The sequence below is a fragment of the Neopsephotus bourkii genome, unplaced genomic scaffold, assembly GCF_033783945.1.
Source record: "Neopsephotus bourkii isolate Nb327-2 ecotype Australia unplaced genomic scaffold, CSIRO-AGI_Nbou_v1 NB_591, whole genome shotgun sequence".
NCBI lineage: Eukaryota > Metazoa > Chordata > Aves > Psittaciformes > Psittacidae > Neopsephotus > Neopsephotus bourkii.
In genome coordinates, this window is record NW_026901092.1 from 749,476 (window position 1) to 762,240 (window position 12,765).

The 12,765-nt window shown below is 38.7% G+C and overlaps 1 protein-coding gene across 3 annotated transcripts in view; it reads right to left on the bottom strand.

The window, feature by feature from the left end:
* The window catches only part of GABBR2 (gamma-aminobutyric acid type B receptor subunit 2), a 454,845-nt gene that overhangs the window by 157,868 nt on the left and 284,212 nt on the right, over positions 1-12,765 (bottom strand). The window lies entirely within an intron of this gene.

Sequence of the window (12,765 nt, forward strand, 5' to 3'; positions counted from 1 at the left end):
ATTTTCTTTGAAGAAATGCAAAGTATTTCTGAGAACTCATTTACGTACTCAGGGAATTGTGTTATTGGGCACAGACATCTCCAGCTTAAAGATCACATACCTACTTACAGGCTCACACCATGCAGGACATTTTGCTGGGAGAAAAGACATAGCTAAATCAGACTTTCTGCTCTCATTTAAACCACTGGGACATCTTTCTTAGTGAAGTATTTCCCAGGGGAGTCATAGTGGCAGGCTCCAGTCAGTACAGAGTAGACATGCTCTTTTAATACATATGCTGGGAACCTAATCTTTTATGCTGATTAGGAATTAGCAACTCATTACTACCCTGACTGCAAAACGTACTATGTTATATAATTAAAACCAATGTGCACTTGAGCTAAAATCTTACTGTTACTCTCATCTGCTATTTTAGGACTATTGTCACATAGGTGGCCTTCCTGTACCTAATGGAGTAGAGTAATGCAGATATAGGAACTTAATTGGTTTGGCTGCTGCCTTTGCCACTATAGCTGAAACTATATATAGCTATATAGCTGACTCTTTGTTACACCCTCTGAAAACATCTGGCATCAATTAATTTTTGTTCGGGTGCAAGAAGTTAATAAAGTATCACTTCTACACTAAAAGTTTTGTATTTTGAACAGAGCTTTATAAATCACAGGCCTATCAGCTAAAGTTTTGTTTGATGAGCTGTCTCAGCAGAGCCAAAAGATTTCTGTTCACGCCTCTGTGTCTGGGCAATCACAACCCAATTTAGACTTAAATTTTGAGCTCATGACCCTATTTGTGACACTGATTTTGGTAGCTGATGATCTTGAAGTAGATGACAAATTTGAAAAGACTATTTCACCAAACAGTTCCATATTAACCTTTTCTCCTTTCTTGCTTAAAGTGATCGTGCTCATTCAGCTCTGTTGAATGGAGCAGCTACCTCCATTTTAGTAAAATCTACAGGCTGATTAATCCTAATCTGAGAATTTACAGGAGGCAAAACTTTTCCTTATATAAACCGCACATATTATGTTAAAATTGTTTATGCAGAATTGTAGAGGGGGCAGAGATAGCTAGGCATTTGCTGTACCCCTGTGAAAAGATGGAGTCTGTGGTTCTGAAACCTGATTTGTTTTTCACACGAGCATCATCCATCTGTGGGGCCCTAAAACCAGTTTGGAATAAAATCGCAATCCCCTGGTCTGTAGCAAGTTTCACAAAGCACGTTCACATACATACTCTTAGAAGTAAATGTCACAGGCGAAAAATCCTCAGTGAAATAATTAAAAGCATAAATGCTTCACAGTCTTAAACAATAAAATCTTCCCAGAAGTCATCTAAAAGCTAAAATCGTTACTGCAAAAAAATGGACCAATTCACTTCCATCTGTATTTGTAGCATGTCAGCTATCACATGTAGTTCTAACACATCACAACCTAGAGAGGAGACAAACACCTGAATGCATACCAACATACACTTTGCACATTAGATGCCAGATTGTCCACAGCATCTACTTATAACCAAACTGAGAGGACATGCACCTTGGTATTGGTCTAGCCACAACATTACAGCAACAGGCCAAAATCTGATAGCTCTGATGGACAAAGAAGAGAAAAGGGCAATTGCTCCAAAAACATTTCTGTATGGAATACTTACCGGGACTAGACACACATAATATGTGCGGACGCATACACAAAGAGAATCTGTGGTATGCTTGAAGTCCTGCAATTGAGAAACTTTTCTTGTGATTGCTTCATGTGACATACAACATTATTCCTTTTCAAAATTTATAAATTCTTACATGGCTTCCATTACAGTTGAAGCAACATTGAGAATGTGCCTATGATGGTCAGGGGTTGGAGCACCTCCTGTATGAAGACAAGCTGAAAAAGCTGGGGTTGTTCAGCCTGGAGAAGAGAAGGCTGCGTGGAGACCTCATAGCAGCCTTCCAGTAGCTGACCGGGGACTATAAGGATCCTGGGGAGGGACTCTTCATTACCAACTGTAGTGGTAGGACAAGGGGTAACAAGTTAAAACTTAAACAGGGGAAGTGTAGATTTGATATAAGGAAGAAGATCTGTACTGTGAAGCTGGTGAGGCACTGGAACAGGTTGCCCAAGGAAGCTGTGAATGCTCTGTCCCTGGCAGTGTTCAAGGCCAGGTTGGACAGAGCCTTGGGTGACATGGTTTGGTGTGAGGTGTCCCTGCCCATGGCAGGGGGGCTGGAACTTGATGATCTTAAGGTCCTTTCCAACCCAAACCATTCTATGATTCTATGGTAACTGCATTGTAGTGCAGTATAGATAAGGTAGCCTACAGCTAGCCAGCCTGGGTGCCAAGAGCTAGCCCTTATAGGAATAGAGCTTTGTAGAGCTACTTGGAGAAACAAACTTTCATGACAGACTGAACTTAAGAGCAAGAGTTATTTGGACTTTGAAACTTAAGAGTGTGGGAAAAAAAGCATTTAGTACCTAGGAACCACATGATCAATGTCTCATCCCTTACAAATGGGAAAGGACAGTTCATAGAGCACATACCAATGCTTATTAAAGTCAAGAAAAGCAATAAAGATATTTGATATCTTAAAGTAGTTACAGTGGTAAAAAATAGTAATTGAGGGAAATAAAACATATTTTTATACAGCAGAAGTATATATCATCCATACAGGGGTGTTGAGAGGGAGACACAAATAGTCTTTGTGCTCTTTTGTACCTCCAGCAAGGGATACCTCAAAGTGCAAGTGCTGAGCAGTGACAGCCAGCTCCAAATATTAATTGAAGGAAGCAAGAAGGAAGCACTATGGCTCTTTGCTCTCTTGCACAAGGCAACATAGCTAAGGATGGGACAGCAGTCTCTACTTTTCTACATGTCATTCCCTTTGGAAATTCTGAATTATTCAAGTCAGTATACTCTTTGTATAATGTATCTCATATCTGTCAAAATCTTTCCGTGTTCAACAACAAAAGGACAGGAGGAAGTGGAACTCCTTCAAATAAACACACCAATAAAATACTTTGCACAATATTCAGAATATGATGGTTTTTTTTCTGTAGAGCTTTCATTATTTTTAACTTATATTTCAATGCTCATGATCAACAGACTGTATTGAAAGCTGCCTGCTCAGGTTAAAATGTGAAAGAAAAAATATGAGGGAAAATGTATTTGTTTTGTGAAATAGTGTTTGTGAATACCATGACAGGGGTGTTGCAGTTTTAAAACTTGAATCTGCAGCTGTTCTTTCACTCAGGAACAGAAAAGTATGAAAAATAACCAACCCAGAGAAAATTGGTCCAGAATGATATGACTCAGTTTTATGCTTAAAAGAATTATAAACAACTAATCCTTGTTGTTCATTAATTGTCACAGAATATGTTACTTACATGGCCAAGATTAAAGTCTTCTGCTAACAAAAAACTAAACTACTCTTAAATGTTAATTAAAATGTTTCCTTCTTCATGTTTTATAACAGAATTGACAAAAGCGTGACGACACACTACCACTTCATTAATTGGGTCACATTTCACAAAGTTAATTCAACAGATGCTTAATTGTGTATCAGGTAGCTACATGTTCTTGTTGAATATAAGCAAAAGTAATCGTGCAACCGACATCACCTGAGTAAATGAAACTTACCAAAAAGCACATCAGTATTATGATTGCCAGTATTACTGTTACATACTCACACTGATTTTCATATGAGACTATGCTTGGTTTCAGTTCTGTTCACTACATATCATAATTTCTATTTCTACTACATTTTTATAAGTGTGCTTATTCACACCTCATGAAGATATTTTCTACTAAAAGATATTTAAGGATGAGAGAAAACACTTGTAATGTGTACAAGATAGGACAGATGGATTTCCCTCATTTCCCTGTTTAGACAATACTGGCCAGCTCCTAATGACACTAAGACTTTGTATATATATAAAGCTTCTGATGGAAATCGTACAAATAACCCTAGCAGTGATACAGTTGAGCCAACATAAAAATGCTTACACCAGTATAATCACTGCACAAGTCCTCGCATGTTCAAAGACACATCCGTCCTATTTGACAAGTTAGCATTCACAAGCTATTGGCAGCTCATTGTGAGTTTCAGTCCAGAGACAGAGTGAAGGGTGCACACACAGAACTAGGTGATCTTAAGGTCCTTTCCAACCCTAGCTATTCTATGATTCTATGATTATGGTGTCCTGAGGCTTGCTTTTCTCAATTTTGCTTTCTGGTCACATTCTCTTTTAAAGAGTGAATGTTTTCTTCAGCACTTTATCAGTCACCCAGCAATCGTCACTGAGAGGTCTTAGCTCTTCATTCTCCTTCTTTCTATCACCTACCATAAAGGGGCCTGAAGAGCTAATGTGCCACACTGAACAGCAGGAATCGTGTGACCAAGGATATTTAGAGAACAAGTCCAAGCAAAGAAGATGAGGCAAACACAGGTAGTGAAAAATCTAAGCTGGAAACTGCAAATTGATGGCAAATCTGAGAACACTTTCCATATTTCAGTAAATCCTGTGCAAATTGCCTGAAAAGTCTCTTCTAACCTGTTTTGTCTTTGTCTCACTCATTTTGAAAGCTGTTTCACAAAATAATGATCCACCACAAAAGCTGGAAATGCTGTTTTAAATGCCTTTACATTGCTGAAGAAAACCAAGACTCATGAAAGCTAATTTTCTTCAGTATAAATACAGAAAAATTTCATGTTGTGGGTCCTGTAGAAACTCTTAGAAAATTAATGTACTCTTAAATTTCGTAATATATTCTTGTCAAACAGGATGGGAACCTTTTCAGTTTTCCTTATCACATGTCAGCAATAAGCAAAACAAGTTGAAAGTTTCCAATTAAAACAAAACACTAACAAAAAAACAAATCACAAGAGAAGCTTATAAATAATTAATGATCAAAGCCTTTTTCATGAATTTCTATCTACTTGTAGGCAACCATTTCTTTGTTTAAAGACAGAAATGCTGAGATTAAGAATAGCAGTTCAAATAAGGAAGAAAATGTCAGGTCAGATAGAAGATTATTCCTCAGCAGAAGCTGCCAGAAAAGAAAGAAGCAAAGAAGAAAAATATGTTACCTTTCCAAGGATTTGAATTACCTGAGTTTTTTTACCCTTGTAATTAGAGTTAAAAATCTGTTTTGCCCAAAGAAATATTACCTTCAACTCCTGAATAACTACTTCCTTCATCTGAAGATCTGATGTTTTATTTCTGACATCCAGAATTCCAGGACACACAACATATAGAAAATCCTGGTTTATGAAAGTAGTATGTACAGCAAGTAATACTTACTCTTCATAACCAGCTCTCAAGTCCTACCTTTCATTCATCCATAAATCAAAACAGATTGAGAGATAAAACCAGCCAAAGACCAAATAGTGTATGCCAACCTTAGAGTCAGGATAAAAGCTAAGAAGTCTTAACCCTGGGCTTATTTCACTACACTAGTAATGGTATTTAGCCAACAAGACATAGCAAGCAAGTAGCACATAAAATGTCATTAAGTATCCTGAATTCATAAAAAACCTAGTTGTTTTATAGCCAAAGATTTTTCCATAAAAAGTTCAAGCATCTGCATTCTTAAAAGCTTATAAAGTTTATTTTACTAATTCTTTATAACCTTTGTTTTTACCTCCCTGATTTTACATTTGTCTCTTATTTTACTTGTCAGATTGGCTTCTAGCTCCGCATAGAAATTTAGTAATATAGTTCATGTGGATTAATAGCTAAATATCTTGGTTATTTATATATTATCCATCAAACAGCTATAAAATGCAATAAAATATTTACTTTGAGTTTAAAACAATTACTTCTTAAAATCTGAATTGCTAACACCATCATTATACCTTTCATTCAGGAAACTGAGAAAGATTTAAACAAATATACCATAATGAAGGCAGATTATCCATGAAGTATAATGAATGGTGTGATGAAGCAAGTGTAAAGAGATTACATTAATTTTTCTAAAAAGAAATTCCTAGTTTTTAGGATGCTTAATATATTCCTTCGTAGTTTGAAATGAAGTTGCATATAAGAACACACTTTTGGGGGGGTTTAATACTGCTAGCATGAAATCTTAACCAAGAATCATAATCAAAATGTATAACCACTGAAACATATGTCAGTAATACGAATTATCTTCAAATCCCCTAAGGAAGTTAATAGATTAAAAAAAAAAAAAAATCACATAGGTAGGGTATGATTATATTTTAGGATACATGCATGTGCAATATCTGCAACATCTCAATCCAGCTAAGGGTTTTCTGATGCTATTGTTTGTCCTTTTTTTATGAGTAATTAACTTTTCATAGAATTAAAATCCTCATTATTCTGAGAGTTTATTTGTCGTAAGTTACTCATTGAAGTCATCAGCGTCTCAGAGTGCAAGTATACATATGGTGTTTAATATTAATACATGTCTAAATGTAATATGGTCTACAAACAAAAAATGGTATTTATTTCACTTATCACTTGGAATCACCACTTCCTAGCAGAGTCCAAAACCAATGTGCTTTTCTTAACCCAGAATTTACAAGTGGGAAATAACACTGCCTATGTAAAATTACAGGTATCCACCACGAGAATGAATTTTCTCAATTATTAAATAATAACATAATTTTATTAATTGTTGTGTGCCTTTAAGTATCTTTACTGTCATACACTCATCTACTTTCTACAGTGGATATGGCAGGAAATCAACCTGTGCAGACACAGTCTTGGGCTGGCTTCCCGGGAGACTGCCCAGGAGCTTCCCAGGTTTGAAGGAACATCCCGACAGTGACAGGTATGGATATGGATGCCACTGATGTGGGAAGAAGTCCCCTTGGCAGCAGCCCACGGCCCAGCAGCAGCTCCATCTGTCAGAGTCTCTCCAGGAAAGGGACAACTGAAGCCAGGACTGCACAGGAGGTGAGGGTGCCAGTGAGAGAGGCTGTGGCCACGTTTTGTTGCCTCTTGAGCTTGATTACAGAGTGCTGAAATGTCAGACTGAGAGGCACAATTCAAGACATACCATAATACTGTACTAACTCAAGCACAAGGGACAGCAAACCATAGGATGGCAACATATATATTTTGACAACCCAAGATGTCAGAGCAGTAGTGTTTCCAGACCTCTTATCCAAGGAGAAAAAATGCAGTTACTGTCTCTCTGGTGCTGAGTCTAATTAGGCACAGTGCTCAGTATAAGGAGAGTCTGGAAAAGGGAAGATCTGAATCATTAGCAAATGGCCAAAAAATGTTGGTTGGTTGGTTGGTTTGGGTTTTTTTGTTGTGGTATTTTTTTTTTTTTTTTTAGTTAACCCAAAAGCTACTCATGAAGTAAACTTAAATTCACCAAGCAGTGTTATTTAGGGAAGAAACACTGGGAATAGGACTGCTGTCACTCTCTTCTGACTCACCAGGTTAAAGTCTGTCAGTAGCTGAAAAATGCAAAACACCAAGCCAGCAGCCTAACCTCAGCTTCCACCTGCTGGCTCAGCATTTAAGCTTTCCACACAAAGCTGACAGAATTTGTGACTGGCCACCATCAGGGGATGTCTTGATGGGAAAGACAGCCCTGGGAACCTGGATGATCCTGACTCCAGCCTGGTTGCATATGTTTGAATCAGACAGAAGATCAGAGTGATCTTTTCCTCCTCCAGTATGTTTAATATTCTATTTAATTTTAATGTTTCACTGTGTTTGCCTCAACACATTGCTTACCTAACTGAAATTTTAAATTCAATTCAATGTGGAGTTTCGCTCAGTTTTTTGCAGTTGAGAGGACAAATAAAAAAACCCCCAATCAGTAACTTAGAAAACCTCTTTCCCTAGAGACACTTTTCTCATCAGTGTGGTGATGCACAGCACAACCACTGACAGCAGCTCCAGTCTGTGGACAGCTCCAGTTGACCCGAACAGTGCCACCAAGTCTCTGTTGCTGGGATTTTGGTGGCTGCTCAGACATACAGACCAAGCTGCATGATGCAGTCCTCCTTTTGAGGGTTGGGTGGGCCTTCCTGATTAATTTTATAACCAGGGTTAAATGCATAAAGTGACAGGAATAAAAATGTCCCCTGCCACAGAAGAGCCATGCTTGGCCAGAGAACACAAGCAGAGCAGCATGCCAGCTGTTGCGCAGACATGGCGAAGTGACTGAGTGGCTCAGAACAAGGTTGTTTTCCCTCTGCTTAGCAAGGCATGCTTGCTTTCTGGTAATCTCACACAACACAGAGACAAAACAAAGTCTCTATTATAGCACATTTGGATGCATACCTACGATTATATGATTAGGGCCTTCCCTTCCCATCTGTCAGGGTTGTGTTTCCCCTCCCCTGGGAAGCGAGAGCTCAGTACATGCTGAGCAGCTTCACAGCAGCCTGTGCCTGGCCTGCTCCAGCTGAAAGGTCAGAAAACAGCATGCTCCAGCTTCTTCCTTGTGTTCTGCACCCTTAAACTTTTCCAGAGTTAAGAGTGCATTACTTAGAGATTGGAATTTCACAGTTACCATGCCTGAAATGGGAGGAAAGCAGCAGCTGTTGTGTATATTACGAGCGTTGGATCTGAGCTACTCACTATGTCCTTGAATATCTACTCTTGCCATAATGCCAGGTGGCCTGTGAAAACACTGTAGCATGTAAAGAGCTTTGAATATCTTCTTCACAATTCAGGGTCATACCCAAAGGCACAATTCCCACTGCCCTCACCCTGAGACAGAAAATAAGGTAGCTGAGGCAGTGTTAAACACATTTATACAAAGCTACAAACTCCATGCTCTTTTCTGTCTTGAAATTTATACAGTGACTGCCAGGGCTTTTTCCTGTAGAAAAAAGCCAGGTTTGACTCACCCAGGCTGGTTTATTCCAGATACTTTGTTCAGGAAGAACAGTGGAAGGATTACAGGAGAAAAAGATTCAGAGCAACAAAAATCCCACCTGTGTAACAACCTGCATCTGCAAGCGACCTTTTGCAGAAATACAGGAGAGACTATAAAGGCACCGAAGTAGTGATATTCACCTAGATCTCTCTTCCAGCTTCCATTGCTGAGATGAGCAAGAGAGCTGTCACTCGAAGAGGCACTAAAAGCCACAGACATCGAACCTTTCAAGCTCTAATCGTCCCCTGACAATCAGCTCCCCATGCAGAAGCCTAGCTAAGGGGTTAAAGCCACATGGGATCACAGATTGTATTTCCCTGTCCTCAGGGAGGTTTGCTCCCTGTCGGGGTCACTGCTACATTTAGAGACAGCACACCAGGGAGTGAGAAAACAATAAATGTTATACAACCCCAGGATGCCCATTTAACCGAAGAATCGCATGATTCATAGGGTGAGAAAAGTGTGTTCAGGAGTGATACTTTGAGTGTTTTTACAAGTACAAGTGGCTGCTGGGAAATTCCATTTTGAAGTCTGCATTTCTTGCCTGTCTTTTTGACCCCCAAGAGGCTACCTGTTTGGGATACCCACCAGGAGGAGGGGTGCTTGTGAGAATGTAGGCACATATGTGAGGAGCCTAAAGCCTGGGGCACTGGCCGAAGGGTGCAGGTGGTGAGTCCGTGTAGCCTGACATGAAATCTCTGTGTGAAATATTGGCAGCTAGAGAAAATGATTGTGCCCTGCTCAGTTGTCAAAGGCTTTAAGAGACTGATCCAGGACATGAATCTACTCACAGGAGACTGCTGGCCTGCGACAGAAGTGTTGGTTTTTTGAAAACCAGTGCTTGAAATTTTCTGTCTACCCCAATAGACCCTTACAATGATATTTCTCATTTTATGAATTTCAATTTGACACCCATTTTGTTTAGATGTATGTGAATTTTATGTCAGGATGAGGAGGCCAAAACAGTTTTGAAATATAAAATGATATTAACAGGCAAATCAGAATTTAACCCACCCTGATACACATTTCTCATGTTGATAGGGCTCTTTGGCTTCCTTCAGTAAATACCAGTACATTTTAGTACAATACATTCTTATCTTGAACTTCAAAATTTATCACCACCACTATTTCTTTATTTTTCCTTTAAAATTCTAATGGTGTTAAAAAAATCACAGGAAAAAACACCCGAATAATTTTTGCAAAATAAAGCTTATTCAGGAACCTATTTTGGTTTGGTTAGATTTTTTTTTTTTTTTTAGCCTGTAATCTAATCTTGTATTGAAGAGGAGAGGGAACACACTACAACTCGAACTTGTCAAATGTTCCAGAGAAATACTCTATTTTCCTGGTATTTCAGCAAACCTCCACCTGCTTTAAGCTGTTTTGAGTAATCTGTTTGCACTACTAAACCCCCAGAAAAAAAAACAAACAAACAAACAAAAAAAAACAGAAAGGAGATAAAAGCCAACAGTAATCTCTTCTTAGTACTAATTAGGAACAACATGTATTTTAATAAAAGCAAAACAAGTGATGCAGAAGATTGATTAAGATATAAAGAAGAGTTTTGAAGTGATAGTCCCTGATTTTATCTTTAATGATGTCTTCAAAATTTTCCTAAAATATGGTCTGCTTCATTGTTGTGGTGGTTGATTTTAAATTCTTTTGTTTCTTGATGAGATTTTGAATATTAAAAAAAAAAAAAAAAACACAGGCCTGCATTAAAGGAAAAAAACCTCCCATGGAAAACTAGAGTCATTAAACTATAATTACTCTAAATAATAAAAGACTTAATAATTAATATAGAGCTGCTATATAATAAACCTGACAGACAGCTCTAGAATAAAGCTGCCTGACAAAGCACAGCCAGAGCACACAAGCATTTATACATAAGCATAGCATTGTTTCTGTGCATAACATTAAATACACTTATCTAAGTTTCCAGAATCAAAACAGACACGACAGGTACCAAGAGAAAACAGTCTGAGAAAACATCCGTAGTCTGAAAGAAACTATTCTGTCCAGAAAATTGATAGCAGACAGCAATGATGATTTTAGTTTCTACATTAACTTGTGTCATGGTTTAAGCCACTTGCAAATTTAGAAAACTGGGCCCTTCAAGTTCTAGCTACAGTCATTTTCTTATTCTTAATGCTTTCCTCATCTCAACAGTACATCTAGCACATCCTGACTTTCTCAGAGGAATGGAGATGTCCTACTCTTCGTCCTGGTAAAACCAGGACCAGAAGAGAGAAGGGACAACAAAAAGGCCTGGATTTATGGTCCATTTTACATGCCACAACACATGCTAAGATGGGGCTTCCCAGTGCCAAAAGCCCATGCTGCTTAAATCACTTTTTCACTCAACTAGACCATGCTATTCCTCATTTCATCAGTAGCATGTGTAAACATGGGGGGAAAACACAGCTGCTAAACAGAACAGTGCTCATGTGGCATCCTCCTCTGCTCTGGCCTTGCTGCAAGAGGAGTCGCTGGCACCTTTTCAATCACACCATTCAGAGGAGGACACCGCTGCTTGGCAGTGCCCCTGTTTCTCATGTACAGCATTAACACTAAACTGTATCTTGTTTTGCCTCGCTCTGCTGAATAATCCCTGGAACATGTAAGTGGATATACACCTAGAAACGGAAGTTTCTCACTTAAATGGAAAATATTCTGTAACTTCCACAGCCTATTCCATTAGATAGACTGTTACTGCTGATGTTTTTCATACCTCAGCTGCAGAGGATAACAGTGTTGCAATTCATGTAACAACACAGTCCTTTCCAGTTCATCCTCCTAATCTCAAAATACTGAATCCCTTCACAACTTTCACACCCCTCCCCTCCACATACATGAAAAATATCATGTTTATAATGGAGCAATATACCTCAACTATCTCTAACAAGAACAACAAAAATCTTTACCTGTGCCAAAATTTCATTGTTTTTCATGGTCTGTTTTTAAATTCCAGCAGGGTTATAGGGCTGAAAAACATTATAAAGGACCAGGAGGACTGACAGAGATACCAGAGACCATAAAGAGACCAGAAAGCAGCTAACTCATGTACAGCTGCATGACATACACAGCTCAGTGGCCATGCAGGGCAACCACGCTGATTCCAATGACCAGAAGGCACAGGTGGTGGGAGGTGCAGAGAAATGGGGTAAGGACAAGGACACTGCCTTGCCATGCTTCATTACCAAAAGTTATAGCAGCTAATCTTGGAGTGACAAGAGCCCTGAGGTGCATGGAGGTCCATGGTCCTGGCCATGCAGATCCATAATCCTTGTATACCTATCATTACGTCCTTCTCACATGTACAGAGTCGAAGTTCCTCAAAACTAATCAACTGTTTTGGGCTTATCATTATCATTTTTAAGTTTTCCAGAAAAGTTCCAAAGAGTTACAGGTCTTGTTCAACGAGGTTTGGGTCAAAACAAGCAATTCACCAACAAGAACTGTGCACCTTGTGATTTTTCTTTATATATCTGTCCTATTGAGTTACCGATTTTGCTTATAAAAATGAAGTAATGAACAAACAGAATAAACTGATATTGCTTTTTGGATAATGTATAAAATTGGTGTGATTTTCTTAAGTCGGAATGTGATGCTCGCAGGTGTACTGCTTATATTTCCTTCAGTGGGACTTTCCCTGCCTTAGAAGGTTTCTACAGGAAATGCTGTGTAACCTGAAAGGTAAGTGCATTCAGCTGAAAGCAAACACTAAATCCGTCTTACGATCTAGCTGGCACATTGTCTGTTACCTTCAACAATACTTTTTTGTGAAATCTGCCCACTTATTTTAGTAGGTCTGGTTTGAAATTGTCCAACTTCCTGCTCCTATTTTTGTAATAAAAACCTCCTTCTTTGCACCTCATCCAAACCTTTCACTAAGCTTAAACACAAAAT